This window comes from Hyaena hyaena, unplaced genomic scaffold (genome assembly GCF_003009895.1).
Source record: "Hyaena hyaena isolate Hyena2069 unplaced genomic scaffold, ASM300989v1 scaffold_19, whole genome shotgun sequence".
NCBI lineage: Eukaryota > Metazoa > Chordata > Mammalia > Carnivora > Hyaenidae > Hyaena > Hyaena hyaena.
The window spans coordinates 6,668,865-6,684,297 of record NW_024080651.1 but is presented as its reverse complement, the minus strand read 5'-3'; the positions used below and the strand labels follow the sequence as shown (position 1 = coordinate 6,684,297).

At 42.5% G+C, this 15,433-nt stretch overlaps 1 pseudogene; it reads right to left on the bottom strand.

The window, feature by feature from the left end:
• Positions 1-8,536: 8,536 nt before the first annotated feature.
• On the bottom strand, positions 8,537-9,013 carry LOC120227885 (annotated as a pseudogene).
• Between the last annotated feature and the right edge of the window lie 6,420 nt (positions 9,014-15,433).

Sequence of the window (15,433 nt, the reverse complement as noted above, 5' to 3'; positions counted from 1 at the left end):
GTGTTGAAAGCAATGGGAAAGGGAAGAAGAGAATTTTCCAGTCCCCTCTCCTTTCATTGAGGGGGTTCAATCGTGGGAGCAGGTGGGAGAATCTTTCAGGAAGGAGGGGCAGTTGTGTCTGGTACGGGCTGTCAGTACAGAGGCTGGGGGGGAAGGGGAAGGGGGAACGTGTGATCACAGGGAGCACAGGTGTTTGTGAACAGTGACAGGACATTAGTCTCATGAGGGTGGGCTAGGTTCTTGCTAGTGGGAGACAAAGTGTCTGGACCCTTATTAGAGAAATAGGCAATGTCCCCCATGAGCAGGGGGACACACATACCCTGAAATTTATACCTGAGAGTGAAGGATGACATTGTAGGCAAATGGCAAATGACCTGAAGGTCTCAGGTCCTGGTTACTAATCATTCCCCCCTTGCCTGTCAGAAGCCCTGATGCTCAGACCCTCCCCCTCAGCAGGTTGCTTTGCCAGGTGATCCCCGCTGCCCTCTGGTGGCCACTTCACACTGATGGCTGGAGGCATGAGGGCCTCCCTTGTGAAGGGTAGATTTATAACCGATAGCTGAGGTCCTGATTTCTGCTCCATGGGCTTCTGTCACAGCAATGAGGAATGACTTTTCTCTGCATGGCTCCTAGTTACCTCATGATCTCTCATAAGGGGCCATATTACACGTGAAAACATGCACAGGCTCATTTAGAAGAGGTGAGCACTGGTTTGACTGAAATGTCTCTGCACCTATTTCTGGGGTTGTGGAAGGTCATGCAAGTGGTATTGCAGTTTGGGAAGGAGTCACAGGACTCAGTGGATGTCTCTTATTATTGCAACTGTGGATGCAGAGCTGGTGTGTGTGAGTGTGTATGGGTGACTGGGGACTAATGCCTTAAGAACAGAGACAGGAGAACATCCACCCAGAAGATACTTGTTAAGACACATACTGGTCCAACACACATTCCATCATGGGAATTATGCATGAAGAAACCTATGTCTGTCTCTCCATAGTGGTGTTTTGAGATGGAGGTTTGGGATGACAGGGTTTGCAAGAAGAACCAAATATCTCAGGGCCCTGAAGAGGGGCAGTCAGCAGCACCCCCTGAGTCCCCATGGTGAAGAGGAGAGAGAAGGTGGGAAATTTTGGCCTAACTTTGCTTTTATCTGTGTCACTGTGGCTTAACCACATTGACTATTGATTGTATAGCTCTCACCACAGTAATACTCAGCCTCATCCTCAGACTGGATGTTGGAGATGGTTAAATAGAGGTCAACCCCAGAACTTGAGCCTTAGAAGTGACAGGGGATTCTGTCCCCTTTGCTGTGGCTTCCATCACTCTTAATGTCCATCGCATACTAAAGGGCCTTCCCTGGTCTATATTTATACCATTCAACTATGTATTTGCTGTGCTCACTGCTCAGGATGCAGGTGAGCTTGACTGAGGCTCCAGGGAAGGCAGATGTGGATGAGCACAGAAACCAGGAAACACAAAATACAAGAATGATGCTGAATATACTGGATATTGGACAGAGGTCCCTGAGGACTGTACTTGAAGGAAATGTCAGGGATATGGAACCCTGACCTGTAGAGAAAATGAAGGGTAGGAGGTAAATGGGAACCCAGTCCCTGGTTTGGAATGGCTTCAAGGGAGCTCCAAGATCCCATCTCACCCTCATTTTGCAGTTCAAGGAAGGAGGAGCATCAAATGCAAATATATTCTCCATTCTTCAACATGTCTTTTTAAGCTCTTGTCCCAGCCCTGAGCTTAAAGGCATCATGCTTGTAATTTCCTGAGTTCAGAAGAAGGGGCAGGTGTTGCTTTCAAGAGTAGAGAGTTGATTTTACACAATACAAGTGTCTTCAAAGGAAGCATCAGTCACACCCTTTGCACTTGAGCACAGCCCAAGGGATTTGCACTTACTGGGGTGCCAAACCAAGAACCACAGTGCCATCTGGTGCCCCCTAGAATGAATGGTAGCTTACATGTATTACTAGAAAATTACTACTTCTGAGCCCTCAATAGATGCTAGCTCCTTGGTGAGTGTTTACATGCTCTACTTCAATGAGACATTATAATAATAGTAGCCCTTTGCTTAAGGCATTTGTGCATTGAATTACATCCCCCAGCCCCCAAATTTATACTTTTAGATCCTAACCCCCAGTAGATGTCAATGTGGTTTTATTTCAGTATAGGATCATTGAAAATGTAACTAGTTAAATTAAGATGCGGTTGCACTTGGGCAGAGTGGGTCCTTAATCCAACTTGACTGGTGTCTTTATACAAAGGGAAAATTTGGAATCAGACTTCCGCAAGGGAGAATACTACATGAAGATAGAGGCAGAATCTGCAAGCCAAGGAATGCCAAAGATTTCCAGAAAACCACCAGGAGCTGAAAGAGTTACATAGAAGAGATGCTCCTTCACAACCTACAAAGCATCAACCCTGCTGACACCTTGATCTCAGACTGGTGACCTCCAGAACTGTGAGACAGTACATTTCTATCGTGAACACTGCCCCTCTCCCCAGTTTGTGGTGCTGCTATCCCAGCCCTAGCAAACTAATGCAGTCACCCATCAGAACTCTGTTTTCAAGGCAGCAGCAGCAGCAGCAGCATGACTGCGCCCCTTCAACTTCCTTTAGTCTATTATAACAGCACATGGGGAGGGTCCTTCTGCCATGTGCTTTCCCTCTCCTACAGTGTCTGATTCTCCTCCCCAGGGGCCTGCTTCAAGTGTCCCAGACAGCAAAGATTCTGTCCTGTAACCTAAGGCTCCTCTTGGGATCATGATGGGAATGATTCAAATGGATCCAGGGTCTTGTCCTGTCTCAGAAGGACATTCTGTAGTTTCTAATGGAAGTTACCAGCATGACTGTATATATTCAAAATCACTAGTGTGTTAGGAACTGTACACAAGCTCTGTGTCACAGAATTGAGTCTAACAGTGACAATAGGTAAGAATGAAATATTAACACATGTATAAGAATATTGAAAAAGGGAAATACAAAGTCTTTTGAGAATATTCAGAAAAAGCAGCTCACTTAGTCTTAATGTCTTGCATGGACCCCTGAGCATGAAATTTTTAAACAAATTGTCATTCAAGAGATAATTGTCATTCAAGGGAGCATGTACCCAGGTAAGGATCAGGGCTCCAAAGAGGAATAAGGAACAGAAGCAAAGATTCACCATGGGGTAGGAGAAAGGGATTTATGAGGATATATGAACATAGAGATGTATACTTGTGATCCAGTTGACAATCTCTGCCTTTCACTTGGTTTGCTTAATTCATTCACATTGTTATGGCTGTATTTGAATTTACGTCTGCCATTTTATTTTTGATTTTATATGTTGTATGGTTTTTATGTTCTTGTCTTCTACCTTTACTGCTTTCTTTTGCATTATGTCAGTATTTTCTAGTGTCATTTAAACTTTTTAATAATTGTTTTCACTATGTTTGTTAGTTTCTCTTGGTCGTTGCTCTAGAGCTTACCATCTTCCTTAAGATAACAATATCCACTTCAGATTTATACAAACTTAATTCTAGTGAGGTACAGAAATGTTATTTCTATATACTTCCATCCCACCTTCTTTTTTCCCCCATCTTCCTCTTGAGATGTTATTATTATTGTTGATATTATGTCTATATATGTTAGAAAATTAACAACCCATTGTTTTAATGATTACAATTTTGTCTTTTAAAGAAGCTGAGAGACTACAAGAGAGCAAGTATCTATTTTTTTGCTTTGTTTTTTTTTTTAATTTTTTAAATGTTTTACTTATTTCTGAGAGAGAGAGAGAGATAGAGAGAGAGAGAGAGAGAGAGAGAGAGACAGCATGAGCAGGGGAGGGTCAGAGAGAGAGGGAGACGCAGAATCGGAAAGAGGCTCCAGGCTCTGAGCTAGATGTCAGCACAGAGCCTGACGCGGGGCTCAAACCCACGAACTGTGAGATCATGACCTGAGCCGAAGTCGGCCGCTTAACCGACTGAGCCACCCAGGCGCCCCTATTTTTTTCCTTTGTTATAAGTACCTTCATTTTTACCATTCATGGTTTTCTTCATTTTTCCTTTCCATTTGGAGTTACCATCCAACATAACTGTAGTATAGCTTTTCCCTTGCTCACCTCTTTGTGCTGTATTGTCAAATAGAATTTATATATACTGTTCTATACAATTGCTTTCTAAATCAGTTTCTAGAAAAAAATGAAAAAAATATGCACTTATACTGCCTTTTATAATTATAGTAGTCCTCCCTTACCTGCAGAGGTTGTTTTCCAAGACCACCAATGGGTGTCTGACTACAGATAGTACCAAGCCTTATATATAACTTTTTCCTATTAACGGATTCCTATGATAAAGTTTAATTTATAAATTAAGCATAGTAAGGGATTAACAACAATACCAATAATAAAATAGAACAATTATAATAATATACTGTAATGAAAGTTATGTGAATGTGGTCTCTCTCAAAAATATTTTATTGTACTGTACTCACTCTTCTTGTGATTATGTGAGATGATAAAATGCTTATATGATGAGATGAAGTGAGGTGATGATGTAGGCTTTATAATATGGTACTGGACTATTATTGACCTGACAATACATCAGAAAGAGGATCATTTGGCTCTAGACTGCAGTTGACTGTTGGGGGTGGGTATACTGAAAACAGTACAGAAAACAAAGAACAGTAAGCTGGGGGGGGAGGGTGTACTGTACATAATTATATTTATTGGTACTCTTTGTTTTCATTGTTGTCATTATTTTGTTGTTATAAATTGGATTATTTTTGAGGGTCACTTGCTTTTAGCTTGAAGAATTTTCTTTAATATTTCTTTGAATGGTAGCAATTGACTCTTTAATATTTACCTGGGAATACCTTTATTTTAATTTTCCTAGATAGAATCTTGAATGACAATTTTTTTCTGTCAACACTTTTAATATATCATTCTGCTGCCATCTGGCCTCCACTGTTTCCGATTACAAGTCAGCTATTAATATACTGAGATTTCCTTATACGTGATGAGTCAATTTCAACTTGTTGCTTTCAAGACTTTCTTTTTATTCTCCACTGTGTAGATCTCTCTGTAGTTTGCTGAGCTTCTTGGATGTTTATATTAATGCTCTTCATCAAATATAGATGCATTCAACCAATTTTTTTGAATATTTTAAAATTTTCTATTTACCTTGTTTCCTTCTGGTATTCCCATTATGCCCATGCTAGTGTGCTTAATGGTGTCCCACTTTTCCATGAGGTTTCATTCATTTGGCTTCATTTTTTTCTCTCTCTGATTATTGGATGGCAAACAGTCTTTTATGTTTGTTGTAGTTTTCTTCTGCTACTTGAAATCTACCTTTTACACCCTCTCATAATATTTTCATTGCAGTTATTATAGTTTTCCAGTTCATAATTTCACCTGATGACTTCTCATAATTTTTTTCTCTTTCCTGAAATTCCTCACTTGATGAGACCTAGTCATCATACCCTCCTTTTTTCCCCTTTAATCATGGTCCCCTCTGGCTCTTTGAACATATTTATAATAATTATTTTAAAGTTGTTTTATTTTTCTGCTAAGTCCAATATCCTGGCCTTCTTGCAGATACTTTGCATTACATTTACTTTTGTGTATGGGTAACACTTTCCTGTTTCGTCATTCTTATTAATTTTTTGTAATTTGAGATAATATTTTTTTTTAATTTTTTTTAATGTTTTTTTTTTGTTTTGTTTCATTTAAAAAATTTTTTTTTTTTACAAATAGTTTATTGTCAAATTAGTTTCTACATAACACTCAGTGCTCATCCCCAAAGTGCCCTCCTTCATGCCCATCCCCCCNACACTCAGTGCTCATCCCCAAAGTGCCCTCCTTCATGCCCATCCCCCCCCTCCCCCCCACATCCATCAGTCCTCAGTTTTTGTCAGCATTCAAGAGTTTGAGATAATATTTTGTAGCAACTCTGGGATCCCATCCCCTTGTCCCCTTCAAAGGCTTGTTGTTGACTTGTTTATTTTGTGATTTGGCCGGAGTGTTTTACTTAAGTCTATTTTCCCTTTAGCATGAAGCCCCTCATTTTGCTCCCCTGATACATGACCTTAGATATGCACAGTCACCCTGGTATAACAGAGCTCTTTTTAACTGTCTTTTCCTCTGATATCTTTGTTCTCCTCTTCTATTGGCATCACACCCAGCAGTTAAGTTCCATTAATTGACAGCTGATTGCTCTGTTGTTTTTGACAATGCCCTGAGCATACTTTCTCAGGGAAGGGGTGTCTAATTTCTGTTGTGTCCCAATAATTCCTTTTCTGGAAGTGCCAGTATATCTCCTAATTTCAAACCATTGCAGAGTGGGGCAGAGAGTGATGCTTGAAAAAACTAGAAACTAAGTGTCACCAAGATGGACTTGAGGGAGAATGAGATCCTCAGCTCTGCCAGTGCTCCCGGGAAAAGGAGTAATTAAATCTCCCCAAATCTCAACCAGTGCTCTTCTTACCCTCCTCACACACAGCAAAGGGGTCTAGATTCTTTCCCATCCCTACCAGGATTTCCCCAGTTGGAATGTAAAAGAATCCAAATAAGGGTTGAATTTCTAGCTCTGGCATGGGTCCACTCTGTCATATTTCAGAAAATCCATGTCAAAGCATTTTCAAGTCGGGACAGCTCAGATTTTGGAGCCTGCTTCAGAGTCTGTGTCTCCTCTCTCTGCCCCTCCTCTGCTTGTGCTCTGTCTCTCTCTCTCTCTCAAAAATAAATTTAAAACTTAAAATAGAATCCTGCTGATGCTATTAGAATCAGGAAGCAAGTCTCATAACAGATATTTTAGAAAATAACAAGACAATGGCCCCTTCATGTCCTACAGGATTTCATCATGAGGACACATATTCTCCAGGCAGGCACAAACATAAAGCAAACATAAAGCTATAATTCAGGATGTTATTCTGTTTCTCTCTTAGCACATGCCATGTTGCAGTGCACTTATAACCACTGCTAGACTCAGGGTGTGTTCTCTTCCGGTTTAGATGTCTGAAGCATGAAAGTACTGACAATTTATCAGGGAAAGAAAACAAAGCATAGAGAAAGACTTGGAAAAGAATTCATAGAAGAAAATTATGGGAGAGAATAAGACCTATCCTAAACTGAACATCCATTTCCATTTTCTTGCGAATGAGGTCGTTGACAGGACATGGTACTTCCAGTGCTAAACACGGAAAGTTCTGCTCAACTAGGAAGAGACTTGGTCCTGACCCAAGTTCTGAGGACTGTGCTCAGGTTCATTCAATGCATGAATAATTCTTGGCCATTATTTATATATATGTGTTGTTAGCATTTTTTTTAATCATTGGCATTTCAGCAGAAATTGGATTTACAACCCATGGAAATCAGATATATTGGGGACCCCTGTGGAATGGGGACATACCCAGCCAATAGCTCTTCCTTGTGGAACAAAGGAGCCATTTTGGAAAGAGCCCACTCTTTGGGCAGACAGTACACATGCTCCAGGGCAGGGACTCATTGATTTCAGGGGAGAGAAGATTCTACCTATCATGGAGTCTCAAATCATATTTTCTCCTGTTCAGGTTCCTTGGATGTGGGATCAAAAATGAAGGGACATTGAAAAATCACCTTCCCTTTATCCTCATTCCCTCAGATATGTCTTCAGATCTTTCTCAGGTGCCATTACTTCAGTCACTGACATGGAGAAGAATAGGTTACCAAGGAGGCTCATGTTGACTAGGGCAAGGTGGAGATAACCGAAAAATGTCTTACATTTCAATTCTTATATGTGATTTATCCACACAGGAGGATATATTTTGGCAGTAAAAGTAACTAAATACTAGTACATGCTACAACATGGATGCAACTTGAAAATATTACTCTGAGTGAAAGAAGTCATTCTCAAAAGATACTTTGCACTCCACTCATATGAAATGTCCGGACTAGGCAAAGCTGTGGGGACAAACTGTAGATGATTGATTGTTAGGGGCTGGGTGAATTGATGGAAAGTGGGAGATGAATGCCAATAGGTATAGAGTTTCTTCGGAGGACAATTGAAATTTGATGACGGTGATGTTTTCACAATTTGCAGTATACTAAAGGCCATTTATTAAAAATGAGTTTTATGATATCTAACTATAACTCAATAAAACCATTAACACAAAAAATGGCAGGTTGGATACTAGGTTTCCAACTGGTTATGAGACAATACCAATTCTGGAAAATTGATTCCAAGCCAGGCTGCACTGGTATGTGAAATGGAGCCATTTAAAGTGAGGATTCCCTGGGAATTGCAGGAAGTGCACCTCACAGGCTCTTCCTGGTTTGAAGTTCCCACCTTTGCAGAGTTAGAAAGAGTTGCTTTCCAAGACCACATCACAGAAGCAAATATGCTCTGTCATTTCCCAGATGACTTGGCAGAGTGTTTCATTTTACTGTATCTTGCAAAGAAAGAGGAACAGACAGACCTGAATTCTCAAGACCATGCTGCATGAAGTCCCTCTGAACAGGGATGGAGGGAGCCTGTGAGTACAAGGAAGGTTTTGGTCTCACTTACCCATAAACTCAAACCACTGTGTAAATGTTACTACCAGCATATGAAAAGCAGTAATATTCAGCCTCATCTTCAGCCTGGAGCCCAGAATGGTCAACGAGGCCATGTTGCCAGACTTGGAGCCAGAGAAGCGACTAGGGATCCTCAAAGGCTGCGAATTTACCACTATAAATCAGGAGTTTTGGGGATATGCCTTTGAGCTGTTGGTACCAAGAGACATAATTATACTTCCCAGTGTCATTCCTGCTGCCAGCACAGGAGATGGTGACTGTGCTTCCCAGATCCCCAGACACTGAGGGAGGCTGATTCAAGGCAGACTGGACCCAGGAACCTAAAAAAGAAGAAGAACATATTCTAGTGAGTTCAGTGCTGGGGGCCCAGGTGAGTCTCAGGAGCAGACAAAGGTTCAGCCAGATGTCTCTGTGGTCCCTTCTGTGGAGGCCTCACCTGTGTCCTGAGTGAGTGAGGAGGACCAGAGCCCAGGCCATGGCAGAGATGCCCCAAGAGCACAGCCTTCTGAGACCCCAACCCTGTGCCTGGCTCCCCAAGACCTCTCTTATCCCCTCCCCCCTGCATCAGAGGAGGGAGGGGCTTTCATGCAAATGTGCTTCCTGCACCTGCCTCTCTTCACTGGCTCTTACTGGACCCTCTATTCTACATACTTTTGTATCCCTGGGCAGCAGAGCTTAGCTGTCCCAACTTGAAAATGCTTTGACATGGATTTTCTGAAATATGACAGAGTGGACCCATGTCAGAGCTAGAAATACAACGCTTATTTGGATTCTTTTACATTCCAACTGGGGAAATCCTGGTGGATGGGAAAGAATCTGGACCCCTTTGCTGTGTGTGAGGAGGGTAAGAAGAGCACCCCAGGCTGGTTGAGATTTGGGGAGATTCAATTACTCCTTTTCCCGGGAGCACTGGCAGAGCTGAGGATCTCATTCTCCCTCAAGTCCATCTTGGTGCCTCTTAGTTTCTTGTTTTTTCAAGCATCACTCTCTGCCCCACTCTGCAATGGTTTGAAATTAGGAGATATACTGGCACTTCCAGAAAAGGAATTATTGGGACACAACAGATATTAGACACCCCTTCCCTCGTGGACCAGTTAGCAGTGTTTCCAGAAGCCGCTATTAGAACAGAACAACAAAAATTGCCCTTCCCAATTCAGGCCCTCGCTGCCCCCTAGTGGCCTCAGATGATAGTGCTAAGCACCAAGAAAGGCACCTGAGAGAGAACAGGAAACTCCAGATTTTATCCTCCTTGTGCCCTCTCTCCAAGCCCCCAAGACCCCCTGACCACTTCTGATGCAATTTAAGATGGTTTCCTTTTGTCCTTTACTTCCTTCCCATGAAATATGGCCCTGGCAAAATCAAGTGGCCCAGATTCTCCCAGATTCATCTTGCTTATCCCATGAAGGCCATGTCACAGGGATATATGTATGTAAGGTGGATGTAGACTCAGGGCTGAGGAAGAATCACATCTTATATTAATACAACCCCAGTAGTTATGAGGATGAGAAGAGAAGGGCTATTAAAAAAATGATAGAACTCTCAAAATGGTTAGAAAACAAGAATAATGTATGAAAGACAACGGAATCAGGATGGAAAAATACCTCATTGAAATCAAGAGAAAGAGTCTAGTGTTTGAAGCTCTAGGAACTGGAGTCAAGATTAGCCTCAGGGGTCGAGCTCCATGGACTTCTCATCAGGGCAAATCCATGTGGCACAGGGGACCTAGGATGTTTTTTGTCTTGCATCTTTGTGCACAATTAGTGACCTGACCTCAGAGCTGTGTGCCTTGCTGTGGCAAAATCTCTTCCTCCACAGAGAGATGCTTGATCTAGTGTGTTGTCCCAGAAGAGGGTGGGTTTGGAGAAAAACTGATCAGGGCTGATGGATCCTTTCAGGAGTTCCATGAAATAGAGATGCTCTGATGACACTTTTCGTATCATCTCTCATACCACATGACAGGTGTTTCCAAGAGCTTCAGAACAATGAGTCGCTGGCTGAGAGCATGGGATTATCAGGGTTGTGACCTCAGGAAGGGGGAGAAAGGAAAAGTGTGGTTAGGACAAAGAATAGCTTGGGACCTGAGACTATTGTTTGTATGTTTTAAAGATTCAAGTACTGTATTATTTAGATATTTGTCTAGGTAATGATATGCACTTTTGAGATAATAATAATAACATGGTAACTGGATGATGACCTTGTCACAAATCAGTTAGCAAAGCATCTGAAACTACATTTATAGTTCAGTAGTGTGAATCCCTATCTCTTGAGATCACTATGGAGAGGTAACCAGATACTTTCTGCAAGAAGCCAAACACTGATCTCTATGAGGGACTTCCTGACATCTGTTCCATCTTCTGTAAGTACTCGGAGCACCCGCAGGGACCCTGATTATAAAGGGGTAAGGGGTTCATGTAAAATTCTTCTAGAGTACTGTGCCCATACAATGACACATGACAGAAATAATAAGTTTGCCACAAAAGGAGGCAAAATTGGCTCTTGCACACAATATGATGTATTGAATACACAAGTTCAAATACTAATCTCGGCCATGAGCATCCTCAAGGGACATTCAGAAATAATATTTATTTCTGGGCATTCTGAGACCGTCTTCGGCTGACCCAGAAAATTAACCATTGCAGTGACAATCTTTCTTGATTCTACACCTGGGAATGAGGTTGTTGCAAGGACATGGTACTTCCAGTGTTAAAACTTGGAAAATTCTAGCAACATCGGAAGAGTTGGTCACAGACCAGGACTTCTGATGCCTAACCCTAGCTCCATTCATTGTTCAAAAACTTCATAGATATACTGATTGTTAAATTTATTTATTTACTTTTACATAATTAGCAATTCATTGTAACTAGAACTCCAACTAGACATCAGGTTGTCTAATCAAGGAAAACAGATGCTTTGGCTTTCTTGAGGAAAGAGGGACACACCTATCAAATATTCTTCTGTGGACGAGAAGGAGCCATTTTAGAAAGACATCCATATTAACAGGAACACACTCTCTTCATTTCTTTGTTGCTGAGTTGAAAAACTGGGAAGAGTCCCATTCTGGGACCAGCAGACAAAGGCATAGGGGAAGCCTCCATTACAATTCAAGGAAAACACCAGAGGGAGTGTTGCCTTTGGATGTTATGGTGATCAGAGGAATTGCTGAGAGAGAATTGAATTCTCAAGGCCTTGTTCCATGAAGCCATCCCTCCCCCTCCCACCACCCACCCCATGCACAGTGTTGAAAAAGCAGCTTCAGAGCAAAGTGTGAGCCTGAGAGCAAAGGAGGCTCTCACTCCTCCATAAAGTTGGACTACTGTGGAAAGTGTCACTACTAGCACATGAACATCAGTGATAATCAGCCTCCTCCATAGCCTGGAGTCCAGAGATGGTCAGACACGCTGTTAATGCCAGACTTGGAGCTAAAAGAATGATCAGGGATTCCTGATATAATTCCAAGTATTAGTAGAGTAAATCAGGAGTTTGGGGGCCATTCTGGGCACTTGGTACCAGGGGACTTCATTATAATTCCCAGGGTCATTGCTGCTTCCACCACAGGTGATGGTGAGAGTCCATCCCAGAGTCCTGAACATTGAGGGAGGCTGGTTGAGCCAGGGCAGACTAAGCCCAGGAACATGAAAAGAAGGGCACACTCTGCTAATTTCAGTGCTGGGGCCTCAAAGAAACTGCGTAAAGAAGGCAAATTATCTGGCCAGATGTCTCTGTAGTCCCTTCCATGGAGGCCTTATCTGCGCCCTGAGTGAGGAAGGTGAGAAGGACCAGAGTCCAAACCACGCTGGAGATGCACCCAAAGCACTGCCCTCTGAGGTCCCAACCCTGGGCCTGGCTTCTCCAGACCTCTCTTATCCACTGCCTTTGTCTCAGAGGAGAGAGGAGCCTCCATGCCAATGTGCTTCATACATCTTCCTTTTCTCACTCTTTCTAATCTGACCCTTCATTCTAGGTACTTCTGCATCCAAGGAAGCAAAACTTAGCTGAAGGATTAAAACACTTTGACATGGATTTTCTAAGATAGAGCTCATGTTATTGCCCAGGAAATGGAAGCACTCTTGGCATGTCCCTTATCCTACAGTAGGAGGTCCCTTAGAGTTGACAAATAATTCCAGTACTTACGCTTTATTCTGTGTGGGTCGAGGGTGGGACAAGTTCCTGAAGGGCTGAAATTAGGAGAAATTCAGTCTTTGTAGGAACCAAAGACAGAACTGGGGGTTATTTTTCTTGTCCCCTACCTCCTTCCTTCTGTCCTCAGTAGGATGGGGACTTCCTCATGGTTCTCTCTGTCCCCTTCCTCACAAGGTTCTGATCCTGAAGCCTGGGAGTGTTTGTTGACCTTTCAAACAAAATTGAGGTACAATTGAACTGGATCAGATGTGCCCTTTCAGCAGGGTTCAGGAGGAATCAGCTTTTGGGATTCCATACAGGTCAGGGTAAACTGCAGCCATGATCTTCCCCAAATCCAGGCCCTTGCTGTACCCTGGTGGCCACAGATGGCGCCTCCAAAGCCCCAGAGAAGGCAGCAGAGTGAGAACTGGAAATCTCTGCTCAGTCAACATTGAGAACGACCTAAAGAAAAACAGTAGAGTTTTCCAGGGTTTGTGGATCTAGACCAGGATTGGTCTAGAGGGCCCAGTTCCGGAGACCTCTCATTCGAGTGCTTTTCTCCATTACATAGGACACAGAATGTTCTTGTCTTAATCTTCTTTATACAGAGTCTAACAACCTCAGAGCTGTGCACTTTACTGAGGTAGTGTTCCATTCACAGAGAGATGTTTGATCCACTGTGTTTCCTAATGAGATGCTTTATAGGGGAAATTTCAATCATGGCTTACTGCTCCCTGCCAGATGGGAAATATTCCCTCAAGAACAGACTAGGAAATCTATGCCATGTGGATGTTCTGGAGAAACTCCTTTAGTACCACTATTCACACCTCTATAACACACATTTCTAAGAGCACAAGGGAGATGACATCCTGGGCAACATCAGATCAGCTACCTGGTGGCTTCAGGGACTGGGGAAGAAGGAAAATGTGGACATGATAGTTTTGGTTTTTGACCCAACCACAGTCATTCCTTTGTGTTTTAAATTTGCATGTACTATACTTTTGGACATAATTTAGATAATAATGTTTATTATTTTATTTGATAACAATGTGGTTAGAAGTTGAGTTTTGTTGTTGTCATTGTTGTTTTCAGAAATCAATCTGCTGGGCAACTGAGGTTGGGTTAGTAGCCCAGAAGATTAGATTCTTGTCCCTTGAGCTTACTGTGGAGAGGTCTCCTGAGAACATTCTCGCTCTCCAGGCACTTCCAGCAGGAAGTAAACTTGGAAGTTTACAAAGAGCAGGCTGTTTATGTTTTGTGTTCTGTTAGTACCAGCAACAAATTCAGCTTCTCCTCCCCAAAGAGGCAGAAATCACTGTTTCATTTAAAATTCTTCTGGAATTTTGTGTCCACACAATAACACATGACATTCAAACAATAAACATGACAGTCACCCAAAGGTGACAAAATGGCAACATGTACACAATATCATGAAGTTCCAATAAGAACAAAGCAAATAAGATTTTAAATATACAGAAATCAATACCTAGCATCTTATTTTGCAAGACAAATTGAAGATGATTTCTTACACAATAGCAATTTTAAAAATAGCAAAAAAAAAACAAAAACACCAGGAAAATAAATAAAACCATGAAAATTGACTGGCACTTATTGTAGAAACTCTATGGTCCCTCATCAAGATTAAAAGCTTCTGCACAGCAAAGGAAAGAACCTATGCTATAAATCAGGAATTTGGGAGATGTGGCTGAGAGCTGTTGGTTTCAGGAGACATCATTATAACTCCCAATGTCATTGTTGCTTCCAGCACAAGAGATGGTAATTGTCTGTCCCAGAACCCCAGACACTGAGGGAGACTGAGTCAGGGCAGACTGGGCCCAGGACCCTGAAAACAGAAAAACACACTTATTAGTTCAGAGTTGGAGCCTCAGTGAATCTAGGGAGGAGAGAAAAAATCAGCCCAGATGTTGCTATGGTCTCTTCCCTGAGACCTCACCTGTGTTCTGAGTGACGAGGGTGAGAAGGATCAGTGCCCAGGCCAAGGTGGAAACAAGTCAACAACAGTGCCTTCTAGAACTCTGATCCTGTGCCTGAATCCCTCATACTTCTATTATGTTCTTACCCTGCCTCAGAGGAGGGAGTGGCCTTTATGCAAATGTGCTTCCTGAACCTGCCTCTCCTTGCCCCCTCAGATCTGACCTTTCAATCTACATACTTCTGCATCCTTGGGCAGCAGAGCTTAGCTGAAAAGACTCAAACACTTTGGCATGTATTTACTGAAGGTGAGGAACTTGAATGTTTATGCTTGATTTGTCCAGAAGACAACAATGTCCTGCTGCCCTCGTGGTCATGTGCTCCTGGACCTTGTGTGTTTTTGCTGTAACATGAGTCTCTGTGACTATCCCAGGTCTGGGGCCCTTGCTTCATGCTCTCTGCTGGGTACTTACTTTTGAAGATATCTGTACTGTTAGGAAAGTGTCACTGCCTGCCCCTGCCACCAGTGAAAACATCTGCTGTGAGTGGGTGCTTGGTAGTGAGCTCTCCCCCAGCTGAATACTTGTCACCACCCCTCCTCTACTTGTTTTCACTGATGTATGTGCAACATTGAAACCTGCTATCTTATCAGTCTCCCAACCCACCTACTCACATCTACATGGAGGGTCAGGTGCACAGGGGTGAGTGAACCACTTGAAGGACAAAGGAGCACTAGCCAGGACATTCTCCATGTTCCACTCATGAACATGTGACTTGCCTCTCTTCTGCCTAAGATCTCAGCCAGAGAAATGATGAATAAAGTTACACTGTCCCTGGTACATGATC